The following is a 22,309-nucleotide window of genomic DNA, read 5'->3' as shown; positions in this document are numbered from 1 at the left end:
ATAACTATTTCAAATTCTGCTTTCCCTAACAAAGCAGTTACAACACCAAATTGTAAAATATAAGCTCACATTAGTCCTTCTTACAACTCCTAATACTTTTCTATGACAAGAATGTTAAAAATATAGCCCATGAGCCAGACTGATCCTTCCAAGTACTTTAATCTGGCCTGCAAAGTCCACAGAGCATTGTAATCCGGATCTGGCCTGCCAGTCAGCTCTGAGGTCTCTGTACTTGTGCAACTTCACCGAGCGTAACGCAAGCAAGCGGGAGCGGGGGGAGGATCAGGGTGTATTTAAAATGGGTGAGGACCTGTGAGAGCAGCACACAGCGCTCCATGACATCGTCTCTGTGCAGCTGCAGGATGCTGGGTTCGCAGGGGGTCTCCCAAAGGGCTTCCCAAAGGAAAGGGCTGCCCAACATCCCTGATTCCCTGGGGAGGAGTAGGGGGCAGCTTTCCTGTGCTACATAGCAGCCCAGCCTCCTTCCCCACACAGCTTTACTGTGGAACAACAGACAAGCAAACCATTAAAAAAAAAAAAAAAAAAGTAACTCCAATGCTTTAACAAAACTCCTCACTTGATACAGATTTCACAGCTCCTGATTAAGTCCAGTGCTGCATGAACAAACACACAGCAGCAGAAGCTGCGCTATGCAAGAACATAAGCACTGCAGGAATAAGCATTTCCACCCCTGAACGGGTGTCGCTACACAATGTTAATTGCCACTGGTACTTCTCTAAGTTAGTGGACTATTAATAGAATGCTGCTGAAGATAGTTACACTGGAAAAGCTTTGAAAGGAATCCTTGTGCCTACTGGCTATTTAAAGAGTCAGCATTCCCACTTCAGACACCTAAATTCATGATTTTTCACATGGTCTCAGCAGATCTAAGCCCACGGTGCTGCTGAAGAGGCAGGCCTGCCCTCCCTCTACCGCACAGGAGGAGCCTGCAGAGCATCACCTCTTCCCTCGCATGGGGGTGAGTGACCATTGAAAACAAACCCATTGTTTTCAGCCAGATCATTGAGCTGCCCTGACCCGCTTCAGAATAATCCAGTCACTAAAGCAACGTGGATGACGGGATAGGAGTAATGACCAGCGCAGAGCTGTACCAGACCATCCCCTTCCACGGTAGCGTGTATTTAGACCAGCTTAAGCTGACTGGCAAATCCTACTCCAAGTTAGAAGCTGACGTGGGACCACACACCTATCCCTCCCTAAGGTAAAGCAGTGTTGATGGAAGCAGAACTCAAAACCATCGCTCTCACTGGAGGTCGAGGTTTAGCATGCACATCTGAAACACTGCAGAAAGTTTCTGGATCTAGCAGTGCCATATTTCCACTTCCCCAACTACTTAAGCAACATTATTCAACCTTTCTCCCCCCTCTCATTTAGAGGATGTAAAGCTAGGATTGAAAAGTAAAGCAGAAGTAAGTGAAGTCATCTGACTTTATCAGCCCTTGATTTCACAAAATATGTCAGAGAGAGTGGGTTATAACTAACAATAGGTCTTTTTTTTTTTTTTTTTTTCCCAAGAGGTCTCAGGAGACATCATTTGGAGGTGGTTAAAAGAAATAAAATAGGTTGCATCTCCATGGGCAAAAGTAGGAAAAGTAGGTTTTCATGTGGGGGTGCTGCAAAAAGAACAAAGGCAGAATATCTGCTGAATCACCACAGTCTATCCACTACACTCAAACAGCACTAATTCTCCTGAATTTGCAGTACCTGGCAATCAAGCAATAGTGCTACTGAGAGGAATTTTAACCAACACTGTAGCAATCAAACAAAAGCAACTCCACTGCAAACTAGCTCTTCCAGATGACATCTACTGCTGTCATTCAGCCACAAATAAATGTGTTAGCATGCAATAATAACGATGACATGCATCTGCTGAACGTCAACAGAGGGGTCTTTCTGCTGATGGAGTCAAATGATTAATTCCACGATAATCACTGTGGGGAGTCACTTGAGAGATATATCAATCAAGAGAAAGCTCCTTGGTCAGCATTTTTAAGAAGATAAAAAATGAATACAAATAACGAGTGTGGTCAGGAAAACAACTGCGATGAGGAAAGAAGAAAACAGAGGGACTAAAGGGAGAGATTTGCCATTACTTATAAGTAGGTAATGCTTTAGATATCAGCCATGCAATGCTGTCTGCAAAGCAGCAAGGGATCTCACAAGTTTCCAGCCAGCCTGACAGACTGTGTTACTCTTTCTACAGACTTTACAATTGGTACAAACACCAAGAGTGACAAAAACATCTATTTTATTCGGTTAACCTTCAGGATTAGGAGGAGTGTTTGTATTACAATATTTAAAGACATATTTTACCTCCCTCTGGCTACAGAATGACATGCATCAAGGATTTTTGTGATTTTTTTTTTTTTTAAAGAGAATGATATTGGTGATTAATTACCTCCTCCTTTTTGAGAGGAGGAGAAAGTCTTGCATGCAACGTGAGCAAGCACCCACATAGCAAAGTTTATCATTTTTTTAAATAACCAACCACTGCTAATTCCTTGCACCTCGGAAAGGTCTTGGTCTTGCAAGGTGCCAGCTAACTTTAACTTCCATTGACTTCAGGCAGTACAGGTTTATGCTCAGCACCACACAACTTCAAAATTTTAATTATCAAGCAGAAATAACACAATAGACTGCTTAAAGTAATTGTGCGAGAGAATCTCATTCTTGGGAATTACCAGAATTACCTATGCAAGGGTGTCAGCTTTTTGCCTCTCTGCTCCAACGTCGAGAGCAGACACAACCTGTTCTCAACTTTGCACTCTTTCATGGCTGTCACCGCTGCTTGTGTCCAGCCGCATCCATGCGGACATGCGGTTGTTAGTGCTTGCATTTTCCATGCTGGAATCAGACCTGACGTGTAGGCACGCTAAGGCTGACTAAGTCAGATAACAATGGCAAGAAGTTCAGCCTAGCCTTTATAAGGATGTTCAGGACTTAAATGCAGATTCATTCTTCCAGCCTGAAACATCTGAGCAGAATACCTAATTTAGGAGAACAGTCATTTTGTACTCCCTCCATAGTAAATGCAGATAGGCAGACACCTCCAGAAAATTAGCAGATTGGAGACTGAGTCATACTCCGGGGGTGTTTGTCTCTCCAGTGACATAAAGGAAACCAAGGGTTTCACTCCTCACTGGCACGGCAGTGACTACCTGAGCGATACCTCCAGTAAGGCCCGAGAGGCGTGGGCTGGGAGGCAGAGGGTTGAGATTAACTCACCCCTCAGCTGGGAGGGGCTGAACTCTGTTCCTGGGATTTAACTGCTGCTGGTATCTGAGATATCAGCATAAGCCTGGCCTGGAGGGGTCTGTCCCGACCAGGGGATGCTTTCTCAAAAGACACAAACAGCATAAAAAGCGACATTTTCATTACATCCCTGTGATGGGGTTTCAGAGACAATGATTAAGCAGACTGAGAAACAGGGAAATTATTTTGTGAGAAATTCTTAATTGTTTTTATTTCCTACCTTCAGCAACACTTACATTTGTTTTCTTAGTATTTTAGTTCCTTGTTTTATAGAGTTTTGCAAAAATTATTGTACATGTGAAATGAGGTAGCTGTAAGCAGCGATAAGGAAATACAGTTTTATCTTAAGGTACCAATCCCAACATGGTAGAAACTGGTTTTTATTGTTCTGTTGTGTTTGTGAAGAAGAAGTTGAATTCTGCTTTTCAGTTCTCCACAGGAAGGTTTCCACCAGAGCTGGCCAAGACCCAGCCAAAACCTCAAAAACGTTTACTCACATTTGCAGTCAGACACACTGCTGAGGGATCCTTGCATCATGGTTTCTCTGGGGTTTGATAATGGTAAAGTGGCAGTATTCGCTTGTCCCATTTCCTTTTTTTTTGCTGTTGTTGTTGTTTAATACAGAAAACATCTTTTTATGTTACTACAGCAGGGTCATTCCCAACACATCCATCCGATCAGACATAGATACCACACACAAGGGGAATTTTTAGTGACTACAAGTTCTGTTGGTGATATGCTACCAATTTTAATGGAGTCAAAAGGTCCCCATTGAATGGTCCCCACATTTTACAAAGTAGCATCAAAAAAAATTGAGGTAACCACCAGACAGCCAAGGTAAGCACACTATTCCTACTATACCCCTCATCCCAGCTCTACCAGGTCTCATTTTTATACTTTCACAGACCTTATCTTGAAAGAATAACAAACCCCCTAAGAGAATAAAATTGGTTCTCTTCCTAAGTATCTTTGTTCTGTACAAAAGGCAATATTTTCTTTTCTAGAAGGCAAAAATCAGCTAATATTGAGTTTGGTGTCTCTTCTGCACATTTCCCACTCTCTCCCCCCCGTCATTGTCCAGAAGTGTGTGAGCACGTCCAGTAGCCTGCGCCTGCCAGCTATGGACGTGCACACAACACTGTTTTCATAAGAGTTTGAATAAAAGTCCTCTTAAACTACACAGCTGGCAACTTGCCCCAGAAGAAGAAAAGCCACTTTTACAGAAGCTCCTGTTTCTTGTTTAAATGAGCTACCACTACACAGTCATGGAAGTGCTGCAAGTATAGATCACATATAATTAATAATACATCACAAATAATTGGTGATGCAGTAAAACGGTAGCAGAAGTCCAGGGGGATCTGAAGTGCTGCTAACAAAGCAATACACTTTGTGATTCAGCAAGAAGGAATTAATGACTTCAAGCCTGAAATAGAAATGTGGTCAGCTGGCATTAAGAAAAGTTTGATCCTCCTTTTTGTGTAATGGCAAATGCTCTATAAATGCACAAAAACTTCAATAGGATGAAACTTTGCTATGTGATTCAGTACAGAAACCAAAGTTTAAAACTTTTGTGAATTTTACTGAAAATTTTACATGTTATTTTGCAAATAGATTCCTCGCTAGTGCCAGGCTTCCATTCACAGAAACAGCCTTGTGTAACTCAAAAGTATTTGTAAGAGACCATGGCTGTAAAGCCAATGGAAGCCAGAGACAATTCTTTGCCCTGTAGACTGGAACATGGCCCCTTTGTTGAGGCTTTTACATACTACAATGATACAAATACTAAATAATAATAATAATAGACCCAGCTTGATCTAAGTAAACTCTATTTTCCTAGATTTTATTTTTCAATAACTAACTGAAGTGTTACAACGATGACCTTAATCTTTGCATTTCCAGTTTTGGAAAATTCATAACTATATTACCATGTTAAACACCGTTTTCCATTTGGTATTTCCAGAAGATGTATAATAGATTTGTAGCATCATTTAGTAAATAAATTATGCTTTTCATTAAACTGTACTAAGGGGAAGAGGGAACCTTTCTCTATTATTGATTCTCGTAAGCAGTCTGGCATGAAATTTTTGATGTAGTTTTTTTGAGGATTAAAAAGTTGAGCATAAAAATGTATTATTGATTGCACACTGCAAAGTACAGTATACTGCTCATCCAACTCATATATTATTGATTAAAACACTCAACAGTTCTAACCTTTCACTCAGTCGCTCCAAGGTAATTTTTTTTCATGAGGATGTCAAGGTACTGTGCTTACAGACTGTACTTCCCAGGGACTGGGGAAAACTTATGGAGCAGCTACTGGAGTTGTTTAAAAATGCTTTGTTAATAATCTCAGAGTCCATACATTCAAAGAAGGGACTAGTTGGGGTGGAAAGACACCTTACGTCTCACTTGCACGTTATGCGGCAGACATAGCTGATAGAGCACTCAATCCATACTAGCCAACAGAAACGTCATAACTGGTTAGGCACACAGGTGTCAAACATGGGTCTGCAAATACCAGTCTGCATGCTAAATAGAAACGCAAAAGTTGCCTGACTTTGTCACTGCCATGCTTGCAACAAAAGTAGAATGAAAAGGGGATTTATGACTCACGAAGTATCGTTGGGATCAGCACCTCGATGGCCTTTCCCAAAGTCTGGAGCATGTCATGCAGCAGCAATTTGTCAGAGCTCAAATTGAACGTATGATCGGCACAAATGAGGTCAGACCCTGTGGTTGCCTCCACGTTGCTGGATTCTTACACATCACGGATTTGTCTTCTGAGCCATGGTTAGATTTTGCACACTACATTTATTGCCTTTACAGAAGTATTTAAAATAAAATATATCTATATTTATTACATTTGGTACAAGGAGATAAAATACTGGATGATGACATTTAAAACAGAGTTACTACAGGGAATCCCTTCCTGAACTGGTCTGAGGCTTAGAAGAGGAAGTGGACAGGAACGTGACCTTTCTGTTCTGTGATCTGTAAGCAGAAAGAGCATCTTCTAGCCATAGAAAATCAGTGGACATGTGTTCAACAAAAACTTCTTTCCACAATGATTAACACCTTACTCACAGAGATCCTATTGGAATACTCTAGTCTGCCATCATAATAAAAATCTAGCTCTACATAAGGACAGAAGTGACAAAAATAGCATCACCAGGGTTATGGCTACTTGACAGATTTTGCAGAATGATTAATCCAATGAAGAAAACTGAACACTGCAGAATTGATGAAGAAGTCTTTCTTGAGTGTATCAATCCCCAAATGTCTCTAAATAACACCGGCTAGCAGCCCACACACAAAAAGACTATAGAATATTTGTCATCATGTATCTCATGAATGATGTGAGCATTTTAAAATAAGCTGAAAACTATTCTTTTCAGTTCATTGGTCTTAGTAAGAATTCAAAGGCAGGTCTATCACAAAGACCAAGTTAGAAATCCTTAAAATGCAACTTTAAAAATATCTTTTGTCTACATTTGGCATCATGACTTTTATGTTGGTGGAACAATGCCAAGATGAAAAACTAGAAAAAAACCCCAGAATTTCCCAAGTACCAGGCCAGCACCACAAATCATCTCATCACAGACTCGTCAGCAGGGCTTCACTTGCATGGATTGTTTTGCCATTCAGAAAAGATTACTCAGATGCAGGGCCAAATAGCAAACTACTCTGCAGATATAGTATAAAGTGAAATTAGAAAATTCATTGATGTCAATCTGCTCCATGGCCTGGCTACAGAACTATCACAAACAATTGCACATCTGGTAATGATTTCAGAGTGAGCGCTCTGGCATTTAGTGATCCTTCCTGAGGTGAGGCACATCTGGAGTGCTGGGCCCACTTCTGGGCTTCCCAGTACAAGAGAGACATGGACATACTGGAGTGAGTCCAGCAAAGGGCCACTAAGGTAATTAAGGCAGTGCAGCATCTCTCATATGAGGAAAGTCTCAGAGAGGTGGGGCAACTCAGCCTGGAGAAGAGAAGGGTCGGGAGGGTCTCATTAATGTGCATAAACAGCTGGTGTGAGAGTGTAAAGATGATTGACCCAGACTCTACCTGGTGGTGTCCAGTGAAAGAACGAGAAGCAACAGGCACAAACTGAAACACGGGAGGTTCTGTTCAAACATGAGAAAAAAACCTTTTCACTGTGAAGGTAATCAAAGACCGGAATAGGTTGCCCAGAGAAGTTGTGGAGTCTCCATCCTTGGAGATACTCAAAACCTGACTGGACCTTGCCCAGAGCAGCCTGCCTTAGCAATCCCTAGACAATCTCCCGAGATCCTTTCCAGCCTCAAAGACTTCATTACCCTGTGATTTCACTGTTTGAGCAAGCAGCACTGAAGATGCTGAGGCAGGCAGAAGGGAAGGGGAGGGGCAAAAGGAGTATCAGACAATGAAAATAACACATTTAAGAGTCCATTTCTTCCTTTACACTGATGTAAAACAGGGCAACCCCAGTGAGCACAGCGCAGCTGTACTGCTGCAACAAGAAGAGCAGATGCAAGCTCTACAAGATTAACCAGCTCCCGGACCAGCATATTAATATCTACACTGACTGATCTGTAACTCCTGCTTGCTTCCAGGACCAGGTACCCAAAGACCCATGTTCCCTTAGGCTTCATGTTTCTAGACGTGCCTGGAGAGGCGGTGGAGGCACCTGAACAGAGAACGCTGTGATCCAAGACATGGGCAACCCTCCTGCCTACTGCATGCGTAGTTCAGCAATGAGAGGCTGCATTAAGCAGTGAGTGCAGAGGCATCAAGGACGTTACTGTCTTATCCAGCCAATTATCACTTTTCTTTTTCACCCTCTCAGGTTTTCTTCCCCCCTACCCCCAAAACTTAAAGAACCCCTCTGTGTCCCACTTGGAAGGATGCCCTTGCACTGCCACAAGGGATGTAAGTCACCACGGCTGCTGGGCTTTGACCAAGTACCTATTTTAAAGTCAGAAGGGAATTTTGCCAGCTGGTGATCAGGACTGGCTTTTCACCCCTCACTTCTCACACATCAGAGAGGCACTGCTATGTTAACAGCAGCGGGATTGCGCGGGTTGCCATAAGACAGGTAAGAAAGTCGCTGCTTGCAGCTTGCAGTCTGATGTAGTGGAAGCCTGAACAGGACGACTACCAGAGACAGGCAGTAGCTGGGCTGCTCTGGCAGCTGTAGGAAGGGGGAAACCCAAGACATTTCCATAAGGAGATTTACTTCTGCCTCCCAAGCCCCTTACACACACAAGGAGGCAGCAGGGGAAGGGCAAAGAGGATCCATCTCACACAACTTGCTGAAATCAGCTTTTAACCTCACTGGAACTAACTGAATCACTGGGCTCAGCATGTGCATATACGTAAAAATAAAGATGATGTAACTAGAACGGCAGGACACGCGCACTCCCCATCTGCCAGGTGGCTGCTCCCCCTGCTCAGTTCCATCCAAGCTGTGGGGAAACGGGAGCTGCGCGCAACTGGGTAGGCTGGGACTGGGTAACCATACAACGGCACTGTGAGTGCGTCTCCAAACCAACTAGGAAAACTTCAGTGAAACATGGACTGAGACAACAAACAAAACTACCTACAGTATTATTTCCCGTAGCGAGCTCAGACCATCCTCCCACTCCCTTTCATCTCAGCCTTAATAAAGGGATGTCAGATTTACAGGATCAGCTCTCCTGCCTCTGCGTCAGTGAAACTGTACTAGATTTTGCAAGTGAATCTCCCAGATAAGAAATGCAAATCAATTTGTCTCTTTTTCTTCATTGTGCCAGTACCCAAAATATGTTCTCTGGGATCAAGCAAAGGCTGCATGGAGGCTGTGGGGGAGGAGAGAGGGGGCAGAAAGGGTGAAATAAGGGGTAAAGAGAGGAATCTGCAAACCCAAAGCAGTTTGTAGGAATGAACAGTCCTTCATTTCTTCACAACATCTTGGAATGGAGATGAAAAAGCAACTGCTGGGTGAGCACTGACAGCAACATAAAGCAGCAGCCACCACCTGAAATACCCAGGTGGCATTTGCACTGCTCTTAGCTTATTTTTCAATAGTAAAATCTCCTCTTTCTGATTCATTACTGTTCTTTGAAGTTTGAAGAAGTACTTTCACTCTAATGGTCACCAAGGTAATCTTCCACAAGAAGAAAGAGAGCAGGATCCAAAGGAGAAGCAGAGCAAGGAGATTCACATATACTTCCAGAATAATTTTTTTCTAAACATATATGCCAAAAAAACCAAAATAAAAAAAACCCCACCTAACTAACTTATCTCCTCTGAAAGAGTTTCTGCTTCCTGCTCATTTGTCTTGCAAGACAGCGGGATACCTTCGTTTTACCGAAGGTGTTCAGTGGCTCCAGACATCTCAAAAAATCAAGCGTGATGCACCAGCCCAGAGCACTGCTTTGCCTGTTATGCAGTCTGGTATGGCCAAAGAAATAACATCTCCTAGCACAAACTAAGAACTCAGCTAAACAAGGTTAGAGTGATGCTTCAGTTGAACCCCAAAAGGCACCCGGGCTCTTCTCTTCACCATCCTTTTCTTCTGGAACAGAGCAGAACCAACTGACCCTAAAAGCCTTATTTATTATCAGTTATTCACTGGTATTGTACTGTGGCATCAAGAATTTCCAGCCCAGGGGGTTATTTCATTACAACCTTGTATAAGTAGATAACAAGAGAAACAATATAGCTGGAATCCAGTAACAAAAAGATATTGGAACAGTTTTGGTCATCGTGAAAAGTAACAGGCAAAGGTTTTATCTGAGAAGAGGCTGGTAGAAGAGAAGGAAGGCAAGGGGGTAGTTTTCAGTTTGCAGTGTATGACATTCCCATGCATAACTTATCTTTTCCCTTCTTTTACCTTCTGTGAGAATCACTATAGCTTCTCCCTCTTCTGGAAACCTGTGCTATGAGGACATGACCAAAACTCCCAGTAAAACATGAAGCATACACCAGCAGCTTAGAAATTATTGCTAGAAAAATACAGGTATAAAACAGATTTTAGCATCCTTTGCCTCTTTAAGTAAAATGAAATCCACAGATTTATCATTGCCATGAGCCTGCACAGTATGCAGCAGGAATGGTGATTTTTATGCACTCATGAAACTAGATTTATATCTACAGTCACAACAGAAGCTTGTCATATTAAAGCTGTCACTTCTTCCATCTCCCCACCCTTCCCAAATATCTGCTTTAGCGAACGAGTCAGACTCCTGGGTCAGCTTGACTGCCTTAGTCTGCATTTCTAACCGGCTTCCCATCATATCTTAGTGCTCACAACTTCTGTAAAAATGGGGGGGGGGGGGGGGGGGGGGAGGAACAAAAAACAAAAAACCAAAACAAACAACCAGAACTACCTAGAGCAGCATTAGCATCCCAACTGCCTTAATGATGCGATACAAAACACTGGGGTTAAGAGAAGATACACACATCAGCCAGAGACACAGCTATGCTGATAAGTTGGCTTGCTTCTATCCCATGCTGTAACTTTGGGGAAAGTCTGAATACCAGGGGAATAGGAAAACAGGAATACCTGTGTGAAGCTTTACTGGCTACTGACAACTGCCCCACGGGTTTGGAAGGGGCAGGAGCACTGCAGATGGTGGCAGCCTGGGTGCTGGGCAGGGCAAAGACAACAAAGCTGATGGACTGATCGGGCTAGATCCGCCTTCAGCTGCCAGCACCCAGAGGTGTGAGCAACACAATGCTCTGAAAGACCACGAGCCTTAAATATGATCTACCCTTGCACTTAGTGGCAAATTCATTCTATGACTCCTCCAGCCCAATTAACCAGCAGCTGCTGACTGATTTGCATGCACCACCACTCAGTCTGTGATTACTGCTGACATGACATGAGCTGTACAAAGGGCTCTTTCAGGAAAGGATTGTGTAAGCTGAATAAAGGCAGTTGGCTTTTATTCTAAAGAAAATGCTGTGCATCAAGTCTATTAGATTTGCATTGCACAAGAATTACTCCAAATAACAGCTGAATCTTTAATGCTGCTACCGAAAAAAAAATTCTCTCTCTCAAACAGGAAGGTAAGGCCAAGTGAGAGGGTAATGGAGATTTATTCTTGTTAATCAGGATTCAGAGGGCAAACCACAGGTTTTACTAAAATGCTGCTTATTAATTAATTAAAATTAAATAATTTAAATGCTGCTTACTAATTAAAATCATTTTCCAATCGAACAGTTCATTGTATTTACCCAGCATTGCAAAGGTGCCTGCTAGGTCAGCCTGGCCTGGAAAAGAGGTGCTTTTAAATCTGCTAACTACTCCAGGATGTCAAAAAAAGCTTTGCACCTAATCTAACATCTTTTGAAATAAAAAGGTACAACCCTGAGCCCACTGAAGTAGACAGCAAAATTATTAGCCATGCCGGGCCAGGATTTTCATCTTTTAAACACTATGGTATGCAAATATTCCTGTTGGATACGGAGTACTCTAAAGAAGCAGTAAGAATAAGCAGAGCTCCCTCTCAGCTCCACATGCAACATGCTGTGGAGACAGCCCCAACCCCTAAGCAAGGAAAAAAAGTGAACCACGCTAAAATGGTTAGCTTTTAAGTAGTCAAATTAAATAATGCAGATTTAGGGCTAATTTGGCAACATCGCTAGACTGTAAAAACCCATAAGGGAGCTTTGAATTTGGAAGGGTTCTTGATAAGAGTTTATAGGCAAGAGGGACATATAAAAATCTTAATGACTTCAAATGACCTTTTGGATGGGCAATACCGCTAAACAACTAAGGACAGGAAAATTTGCACAGTTATGTTAAATGCTACCATGCAATTAACAGTGATTTTTCCACAGATACCCAAGTTAAAGTGTACTCCAAAAGGGTGGACATGAATACTTGCCATGTGCTTGGTCAGATGCTCTCAAATATATGAGGTGACTCTGTAGGTGAGGGAATAGGAGAGAAGTCACTGCAGTCAATTCACTTCCGACAAAAGTCAAGTGGGAAGCAAAAGAAGAGACACCCTGTTCAGAGACAGCCAAATAAGGCATCTACTGCGGAGACAACTTGCAAAATATTGGAGTCTGATTTTTGGCTACACGGTTTGCTGTAGTCTCCACTCAGAAACCCATGAGAGCCTGGGCATGCAGGATGAAATGGAGGAAAGAAGGATAGAGTCACTATTTTAGTGTGGTATTTCAATTCCAAGCCAGTGCTCCAAACAGACACAAATCTCAATGCTCTCTAAATGCTTAAAAATCAGCATACATTTAGCCTAAACAAACTAATCACTGTCAGGGATTAATTGGGATGAATTGCCTTCAGGAAATGCTTGTCTGACTCCATTGACTGGAGAAATACTCTATAACAAATCCCTATGTTTTAAACAAATTGTCTTTAGAGTTTTACTGGCACAACCTGTTGGGGAAGGAAACCAGCAGCCACTGTCAGCGCTGCCATCAGGACAAGCATCAGCAGATCCATGGCCTCAGGTAAGCCACTATCAAGAGTATTAAGAAGAAACAGCTTCTGATATTATGGCTCCTCAAGGTCATTCATGACAAGATTTGGTACAGAGCTATTAGCCAGTTTTGGCTAATGAGGTATTGACTACGGGAAGGCTGATATGGTGCTGGTAGAGAAGCGAGTCTGCTGACCACCAGTCCACTGCCCCAGTTGTCCTTTTTATAGGATAGCTTAAGAAACAAAAAATAAACCAAATCCAAAGCCCACAAGATATGTAAATCTTAAAATTATCATCAAATCAGCAGTGGCATTTAAAAAAACAAACAAAACAAACAAAAAAACAAAAAACACCACATAATTTCCTGTGCTCCCTTCTCCCCGGTCTCTTAATTATTCATACCCAACATCAGAGAATAGGGAGAGCTAAACATTCAGAAGCTGAAAAGGTCGTCAGAGACAGTAGCCTGCAGGAAAATCAAACGGATTTCTTGCTCTCCTTCAGCTGGAAATACAGACGCTGGGACCCCATCCAGCAGGAAGGACATCTGGGCTAAAGAGAACAGGCATATGGATTGATCTATGCCAGAATGTGCACTGCCAGCAATGAAAAGCGGCTAAAGAGAAGGCAAAAGAGCACGAAATGCTTTGTTACTGTCCATAGAAATATACCCCAGGAAACTCTTGGTGTTTTGCAGTTGTCTCTCTCTTACCCAACACAGTAAGTATGGGAACACGGGTACTTTTTTGCAGATTGGCACACATGGGAGGCTTATGGTTCAGAGGGTCTCCATACCTTCAGCACTGGTGACCTCAGAAAACCTGAGGAAAGCATGGTGGAGACGTTCAGCATAGTTGGCTTGAGCTTGACTGCCCTTCCAGAACTCAACCAAATTAAACAGAAGCAGAATTAAGACTATTCCTAGCAGCTCAGTCTTTTCACACTTTCCCTTTTGCCTATTTTTCCTCTTCTCAAAGGAAAAATTCTTAATTTAGAAAAAAAAGAAGCCCTTTTTTCAGTGCTCAACACACTGCTACCCACTCTGCTAATGCATGCCACCTCCTGCACCCTCCTGAGAGTCTGTTTCACAATGCAGACAAGTGTCTGCTGGCAATCCCAGCGCTCACAAAATCATGAGTCAGGCATTAAAATCTATCATATTTTTAATACCCATATATTAATGGATTTTATTTGCCATTTGGATATGGATTTATTTTATTTCAGCTATTAAGCTGCTTAGAAAACATACCTTCGAGTTCATTGCCCTAAATAGGAGATGGAAAATTGACCCACCATTTGATATCAAGGTTGGCCAGACTAGGAAAGGACCCATAAGGCTCAATAAAAGTCATAGCAGTGGGCCACGATGGTTGCTCAGTGTAAGGGGTGCTCAGTCACTCCTAGCAGCTAGGCAGCTTCAGGCCTAACTTACCACCTTTTTGAGGTTGTAATGTGCCCGTGCCTTTTGCCAAAGGACTTTCCTGCCTATCTCAACATTAAGATAATGAAAAACTATATGTAGCCCATCAATTACTTATGCATTCTCTATTCATACTTCAAGGTTTGTGTGCATAAATAAACCAAATTAATTAGAGACTTGCGATCATTATTTCCCCTCAATATTTTCCTTTGACACCAGTCCTACTTAGAGACCCTCACATAACGATCTTTATTTGTCTGCTATAAATCATTCAACATGATGTTTCAGCAAATAGAACAGCTTTCTCCTTACATCCAGTAGTATCAAATACACATGTTGAGAAATCAGCCACAGACATTTGGCTTGGCAGAGCTGCCAGCACAGTACCTGAGCTTTGGAGGGGAAAATCCATTACTCAGTCATTAATGAGTCACACAAGTGAAGGCATTTATGTTACTACCTTCTCTCTGCACTAACTATGTCTGCCTGTTTCTTTTTTATTCTTGAATAAAATTGGTTTTATGCTCTTATTTATTTCTCTGCTTCCCCATGCTTAATTTTTTTTCTCGCCTCCTTTTTCTCTTTTTACATCTCGCATCTGTAACTATCAGTGCTAGGTACCTTCATACAGATCAGTATCTACCCATGCATAGCACACTCACTGTGCCCCACGTCAAGTTGATAGGATTTGTTTGGACACAGTACCTACTCCATAATTCTCGTCACCCCAGGACTTGTATTTTGTCCCTCATAAGCCTACTGGGAATTACCTTAGTGCTCTTCTCTAGCCTTTACACACATCATGCTCTGGTGTGTTCCCATACAGTCTTTTGCATTGCAGAAATACACCGTTATTATCATTTCAGCATGAACTTCCAGTTCTCTTTCTATCTCCACTTTGATAAGCCTTAGCCACTGAGGGCCCTGTCCCAGTCCTTAGAAAGCTCCTCCCTTGTGTTATCAGTTGCTGCTTCTCTCCATTTTTTTTTTCCCCAGCAGCTGAATACCTCTAGCTCTTTCCATTTCCTTTTGCTTCTTTGGTTATCCTACCTATGGCATGAGGAATGAGACTTTTTTCTTTCTCATTTCCATTTATTTACACCCTTCAGGCCACCCCAGAAAACCCCTTCTTCTGACACATCGCTGTTTTTGGGGAGCAGCACGAGTGGGGCTACCCCAAGGATGACCCTGTGCTGCCAGGCGCAGTTCACACAGTACCTGAGTGGAGTTGACACAGCAGAGCCAGCAACAGTCCCGCACTCAGCAAACACAAGGGAACGAGCCAGATCTCAGGTCAACCCAGGAAACCCAAAGAGCAGCTCAGGAGACCAGGCTGAAGCCAGGAACCCTACAGCAGAGCACCGACCAAGCCCTGAGCTCAGCTGGAGCACCTGGGCCACAAGCAGGGGGTGGGGGATCCAGGTGAGGCTGCTCAGGGCAATTAAAGCCCATTAGTGCCCGCAGGGCCCTGACAATCTTCTCCCCATTTACAAAGCAACCAAAGTTGTTTTTAAAGTTGTTTCTGACAACGTTATATATGACCAAGTACCATACCCACTACAAAGTGACGGTATGGATGGCAGTGACACCTCTGAGTTATGCAGCTTGGGAAGAATTAATTTCTAAATTACAACTATTGATCGCCAGCTGTAATGTTTTCTATTGAAAATTTAATCAATAATAGGAGGAAATACAAAGTTTTATTAAATTGGGTCAATAAAGGCAAACATCAAGAGTTTCATTAAACTCTCGCAAAAAGTGACATTTTTGAGAATATTATCTTTTCAGGAGGTTTGCCAAACAATTATTCTTTTTGACAACACATTTCAAAAGGTGCATTACAAAAATGACAGTGCTTTATTATACTACTCTGAAGTGAATATAAGTAGTCCCCTCTGGTGAGCCTTCTGAGTGAGAGTATGTAAACTGCAAAGTATATAGACTATCTTTTGAGCATTCAGCCTACAGAAATGCCTGTCCATGCTTATTTTTTTCTTGAGTAGGCTTTCACTGGGGCAAGTGGTTGAGGAGAGCCAGAGATGCCAGCCTCTCTAGCTAGAATGCTGGGAAGAGCTCTTCTTACATCTTTAAGAGATTGTTGCTCTCAGTGTGTTAGTCTCTATAGCTGTGGACAATTGCTAGTAAATTAGATGAATTATCTAGTCTATTATCACTTTTGGAAATGTATTAAATAATATCTTCATTTTTAGAACAGAAAAGTTAATATTACAATTAACTTTTCATCAAAAAAATAACTGAATCCTCTTCAAGGGGAAAAATATGCATAACTATTTCTCAAGCCTTATTCCTCCTTGCTGTTCACCTTCTTTTCTGCTTGCAGACTTATTCATTGACACCTAGAGGAGAGCTGTCCCCCTTTTTTCCCATTTGTCCCCCTGAAATACCACTAACTCTTTCTTTTTCCTTCTTTGCAAATGAATTCAGTCCAGTCCTGCTCAGTAACTCCATGCTCCTTGTCTTCTAGCCTGTTCCCTCAGCTGTAGAATTCTCTCCCATGATTTTCCATTGCTTTCCCCAAAGTGACCCTTCTTTCCTAACCAATCTTCCACAAAGCTCCCCTCCCTCCCCCTCACATCCCCTGCCTTCCCTCTCACTTTGCCTTCTCTCATGTACTATTCCCTACCGCACCCCTGGAGAGGCATCAGCTCCCTCTGACATCTTTCCCAGGGGGAAATCTATGGCAGTATGAATGCAGAAGAGCCATTAACCATATTTTTCTCCATTAGAAAGACTAAAAATAAAGACTAAAATCATGTGAAGATGGAGCATATAGCTTTGTTTATCAGTAGAAATTATTTTTATCCCAACAGGTTTGGTCATTCTCTGCAGAAAAATGCTCTGCAGTTCTCACATTCAGGATATGTCAGTGTTTAATAACACTGCACAGGAATGAATCTGAGATTAAGTTTTAATGGTTCTCTGCAGATTTTAGCAGTTTCCAGCCAGAATAATTGCATAAATGGAGTTATGAAAGGGAAATGCAGAGTTTATGACTTTGCAGGAAAAAGATATTTTTTAACTTGTAAACATTCATCCTACGGCCCTCCATTTTCATTTGTTCCATTCTCTTTCCAAGTAATTTACATCCGTGTAGTTTTCTGTTCTGCCTCCAAAACATTTCATTGATATCATGTCGATTTTGTCTGTGTACAAATAAGGTGAGCGTGGTACAAAATTATAACTGCCCTTTGCCTGAGCCAGGAGACTGAAACATAAGGATCAAAGATCGGTGGAGAAAGATATTGGCCGTAACTACACTGGCTAATTATTCTAAATTATTGTTCCCTTTTTCTGGCACTTCATGCGCAGATTTATAAGAAAAACAGGGTGTAAGTAGGATGTTTCTCTTATGGAGCTGAGTGTGCAGCCACCCATGCGATTCACAATCAGTTGCGTATCTTTGAATTCCCTCTTTTCTTCTCGCAATCACAGCTGCATCCCGCTTGAGACTGCAGCTTCTCCAAGACAGTGCATTAAGCAAGAGAGTATAAACAGAGCTCAGCAGAAGAGTTTCTTCTAACCTGTATCTCCTGATTTGTTAAATCTAAAGGAAAAAAAAGAGCCATCACCACGTCAAAATATTACTTCAAACATATGCCCCCTCAAGATTTAGATTATTTAGCCATGAACATCAGTCTCAAGTGGGAAAGTAGATGTTTTAAAAACAGAATTGGAGAGAATCCATCTAAGGAAAAGAAGTCTGCCAGTTAAATACAAAATATAGTTGACTAAGTATCATTAATGTCTTTACAGCCTTCTGTTTAAATATCAATAGCCAGGGTTGCCTTTGCCCACAAGTAAAAAACTGAGAAAGCTGCATAGATATCCTAATGTAAATTTTCAGAGTTCATTAAATATGAATGAGAAAGGAAATGTCTGAAAAAAAACTTGTCAAGCATTACAGAAATTAATTTGCCAGGATTTATACTGCCAGAGCAGTAAAACATTGAATCATAAAATCATTTAGGTTGGAAAAGACCCTTAAGATCATCGAGTCCAACCGTTAACCCAGCACTGCCAAGCCCACCACTAAACCATGTCCCTAAGCACCACATCTCCCCATCTTTTAAATACCTCCAGGGATGGAGACTCAACCACTTCCCCGGGCAGCCTGTTCCAGTGACTGACTGCCCTTTTGGTGAAAAAGTTTTTCCTAATATCCAACCTAAACCTCCCCTGGCGCAGCTTGAGGCCATTTCCTAAATGATTAAATTAACTACTGCATGGATTATCCCAGTGTAACTTCCTAAATGCTAATTCAGTTAGGGCAACCTCAACTATCAGAAAATGAAAATTCTCGTGGGGTTCATTTTTTTAGCTGCTTTCTCCAACTACTAGTAGACCTTTTACGTATGCTAACAACATTCAGTCCCTCACAGGGAGCAAGGCTCTTGTATCCAGTGTGCAGGATTATGCAATATAACTCAACTGAAGGATCTCAAAGTTACTGAAGTTCCCCAATGTCTTTCAAAGCCAACCCCCACACTCTTCAGCTTCTGAGGGAGTTCCAGTTTAATCCTCTGCACTCCTCTGGAAAGAAAAAAATCGCAAATTCAAAGCAGGCCATTTTCAGTGCGTGATCTAAGGGACCATGGTTTGTTAAGAATCATTAATTCCTGCTGCTGAAGGACAGTGAATCCCTGTGTTGTGATGAATGCTCCCCCAAAGAGCTTGTGTGCAGTGAGGCACCAGCTCCCTGGGTGCCAACACACTGGCCCATGCAGCTGATAACCAGGATCCCGGTCACAGACGTTTCCATCAACGGCAGCACTATCGCAAGCTGCTTCTGTCGTCTCCCCCGCCTCTAGCCTCTGATTCCTGTCCCAGCCCACGCAAGTACGATTCGATGAGCCAGATCAGGCTTATTTTTATCCTGGATCCGTTCCCCAGCTTCATTCACCATGTGGGCCCGCAAATGGCTGTCCTGGCAGAGCGCGGCAGCTAAAGCAGGGGTCGGGGATGGGGCCAGGTTGGTGCCCAGAGCTGATGGGAGGCATGGTGGGAAGGCTGATCCCCTTGAGGTGTTCCTTGAGTTTCCTGCTGTAGCTCCCTCTGCCCCAGAGATGTTGGTGGCCACTAGAGAGAAGATAGCTTAGGACTAGGGTGACCACTCAATGTTGCAGATACCTGATACTGGCAGCATCAGGCCCCATTTGGGACCCTTTCTCCCATGGAAACAGAGTGGGAAGAGGGCAGAAGCAGAGACAGGAGCTGGTGCTTGTGACTGCTGCCACTGCCAGGCTTCAACCTGGTTTTCTGGGCTCTTATACAGGCAGTGAAGGCAACAGCCTGTCCATACCCCTCTGCCCCAGCAGTCACGGCTTGGATGCCCTGCCTGCACCTAGAGCTGGTGTCACTGCCCTCAGCCTTCACCGAGACCCATCCTCGTCCTGCTCGGAAAGATGATCTGTCTGTCTGTCTGTGCTGTGCTTGCCTACTGGAGAGGAGACAGTCAGACAAGGGACAGAGGAAGAGAATCATGCAGAGGAGAATGAGAAGGGATTTTAGACTTCAGGTAGACATTCAGCAACGTATTGAAATATATAAAAACGGCATTTACGGCCTCGTTAATTGCATTGTGTAATTTGAGTACCATGAAGTGAGTTGGACCAGACGGTCCTTGAGGTCCCTTCCAACCTTGTATTCTATGATATGATTCTGTCATTGAATAATAACATGCCTAGTTTATTCCGTTTCCTTTTTTTGTTCTTACTGACTGAAACTTTTCAGTATTAAAAAGAATTTTAGCACTGAATATTCTTGTCCTTATTAGGTATTTTTTTAATAAATTAGTAAATGCATTAGAACTACCAGAGTCTAAAATTCAAATCCACAAAGTTTGTGCAATGTGGTACTTCAAACATTGCTGTTTTACAATTCTGTGAACCAATAACATCAGAGACAAGCACAGTGAAGCCCATCAGCCTTTTGAGCATATGGTACCTGTTTATAGCCAAAAATAAGGAGATGTCAGTTGAACAGAGGAAACAGAAATAATGAACAATAACCCTTAGCAGATTTAAAAGGAAAGCCTGTTGAGCAGTCCACAAATAGCTGTTATTCAACACTCATACACTCCTATTTATCAGAATATATTTAAAATACTTTGAATTCTTAGTTGCTTTTATTATGTCATTAATTAAACACGAGTTGCATACGAATGCCTGCAAGCATTCAATTGCAGTGTTCTACATTAAGTGGTATCTATTTACAGTTACCAGCAAGCCAAGGGTTTTTTGACTGTCTCAGCTAGATTTTATTTTTGTAACAAAATGCCAGCTCGAGCTGGAAACATTACAAATAAAATCTAAAGGGCCTGGCTCACCACTGTACTATTTCCAAAATATACCAAGATAACAGTATGAGCTAGATCCCTGCCTTAGCTGCACATTCACAACATGTATATTTATTCTGGCACTCCTACAAGGTAAAATGGCTCTTGATGAGATTCAAAACATGTGATTCTCTAGATGGAGGGGTCCTAAGGTGATGACTCCATATCTGGATATCAGACATCTTAATAAAACAGTCCCACCTTATTCCCACATGTTATCACCTTTCCTAAGGTCCATCATGCATCATTAACGTGGAAGTGGAAAGCAGCTGTTGGTGAAAAGCTATTTTTTACCTTCTGTTTCCCTGTGGGAGACTACCAGCATAGAGAACATCCTCAGGTACCCATGGCAGATGGCTCGAAGTCATCTGAACAACTGATCATCGCTACAACTCCTGTGAGAGCCGAGCTAATGCATGATGCAACATGGTCTCTCTTCCCTGACCTTAGACGAGGCACGTTAATTTTCGCATGTCTCTCTTCTGATGTACAGGGATCAGAGATGTTTGGTGAATATAGGTGATTCATAGGTCTCAGAAAAGTTTATATCCCACAGAAGAAAGAAGCATTGCAACTGAAGCACTACACAGTACTTGCGCATCTCAGAAAACTGTTCCTAAGCCCATTTTAACAAGTGTTACAGAGACGGAGCCAGCATGCAGCTTGAGGACAATATTGTGAATACTCTTTCTTCCACTGCTCTTCACTAGAACTGAAACAAATAGTGAAAATGAGAAAAATCACAAATATTTTGTTGGAAAGACATCAGGGAGCGCATGACTATTTGGTTGTTATTTAACAATCACTGTTATTACGTAAGTTTGGCCTGTTTGCATTCTTCATCTCAGTATTCAGGTATAATATCCCATTGACAGCAGTTTTTGCAGAAAGGAAATGCAGCCGTTGCATCAGTGGAGAATTACATAGACTAGATTTCACATTTCCACATGCAATATTTTTCCCTGAAAGTGCTATTACACCCAATAAAGAAATGAAAATGACTGCCCTATTTTTAAACAATAACAGCCATTCAGTTTTAAACTTGGACTTCAGAATAACTCTTTTTCTAATCAATGGCAACCCTTTTAAAATCAAACAAAAGAGTTCAAATTTTTACTATTTCCATACAAATTTATGCTGGAACAATATGACTTGAATACATTTGATTGAAAAACCTAATTTTCTTGAAACTGTGACATGCTCGTGCCTATTCAGCCAGCAGAAAAAAAGGATCAAAATCCATCAGATAAAAAATTTAATGCATACCTCCAACCTAAAAGTTTTTTTTAGAATTCCCATGAATAGAAGCTGTTAAATGCAAACAACTTCCCATGGAGTTCCCAGACAGATTCATCACTTAAACATACAGTTTCTTTCCTAAATTTTCCTTTTGCTAGCAAAATATGCTCAAGCCTCACAAAATCCACATGGAGAAGTAATGTGCATTTGTATGCCTTTGAACCTTTTACACTTTCCAAATGAGAAGATGTGTATTTAATTTATGTTCTTGATTTTGAGAGATAATTTTTTAAGGGCCTAAAATAGCAATGGCCCTGATTGACTTCTGCCTGCCAAATCTGTGAATCACTCTCATTTCCAATGATAAAAATAGAAAAAACAAGAGATCAAAAAATATCTCAGGAAATTCCAACTAGTCTCCAACATGCTACCACAAGTAAAGGTGTAGGAAAAGAGTCCTTTTCAGAGGTGGCAGCTTAGCACTACTAACGCATTACATTCACTGTGACAATCGGTTCCTTTGCTCTAAAACCTCCTCCATAGCTCAAAAAATAAAATAACATAACATAAAAGTGAATACAGCATAATCAGCTCTAGTCC

The sequence above is a fragment of the Platalea leucorodia genome, assembly GCF_965183815.1.
Source record: "Platalea leucorodia genome assembly, chromosome: 5".
NCBI lineage: Eukaryota > Metazoa > Chordata > Aves > Pelecaniformes > Threskiornithidae > Platalea > Platalea leucorodia.
The sequence above is the reverse complement of the archived record's forward strand: the minus strand, read 5'-3'. Positions refer to the sequence as shown.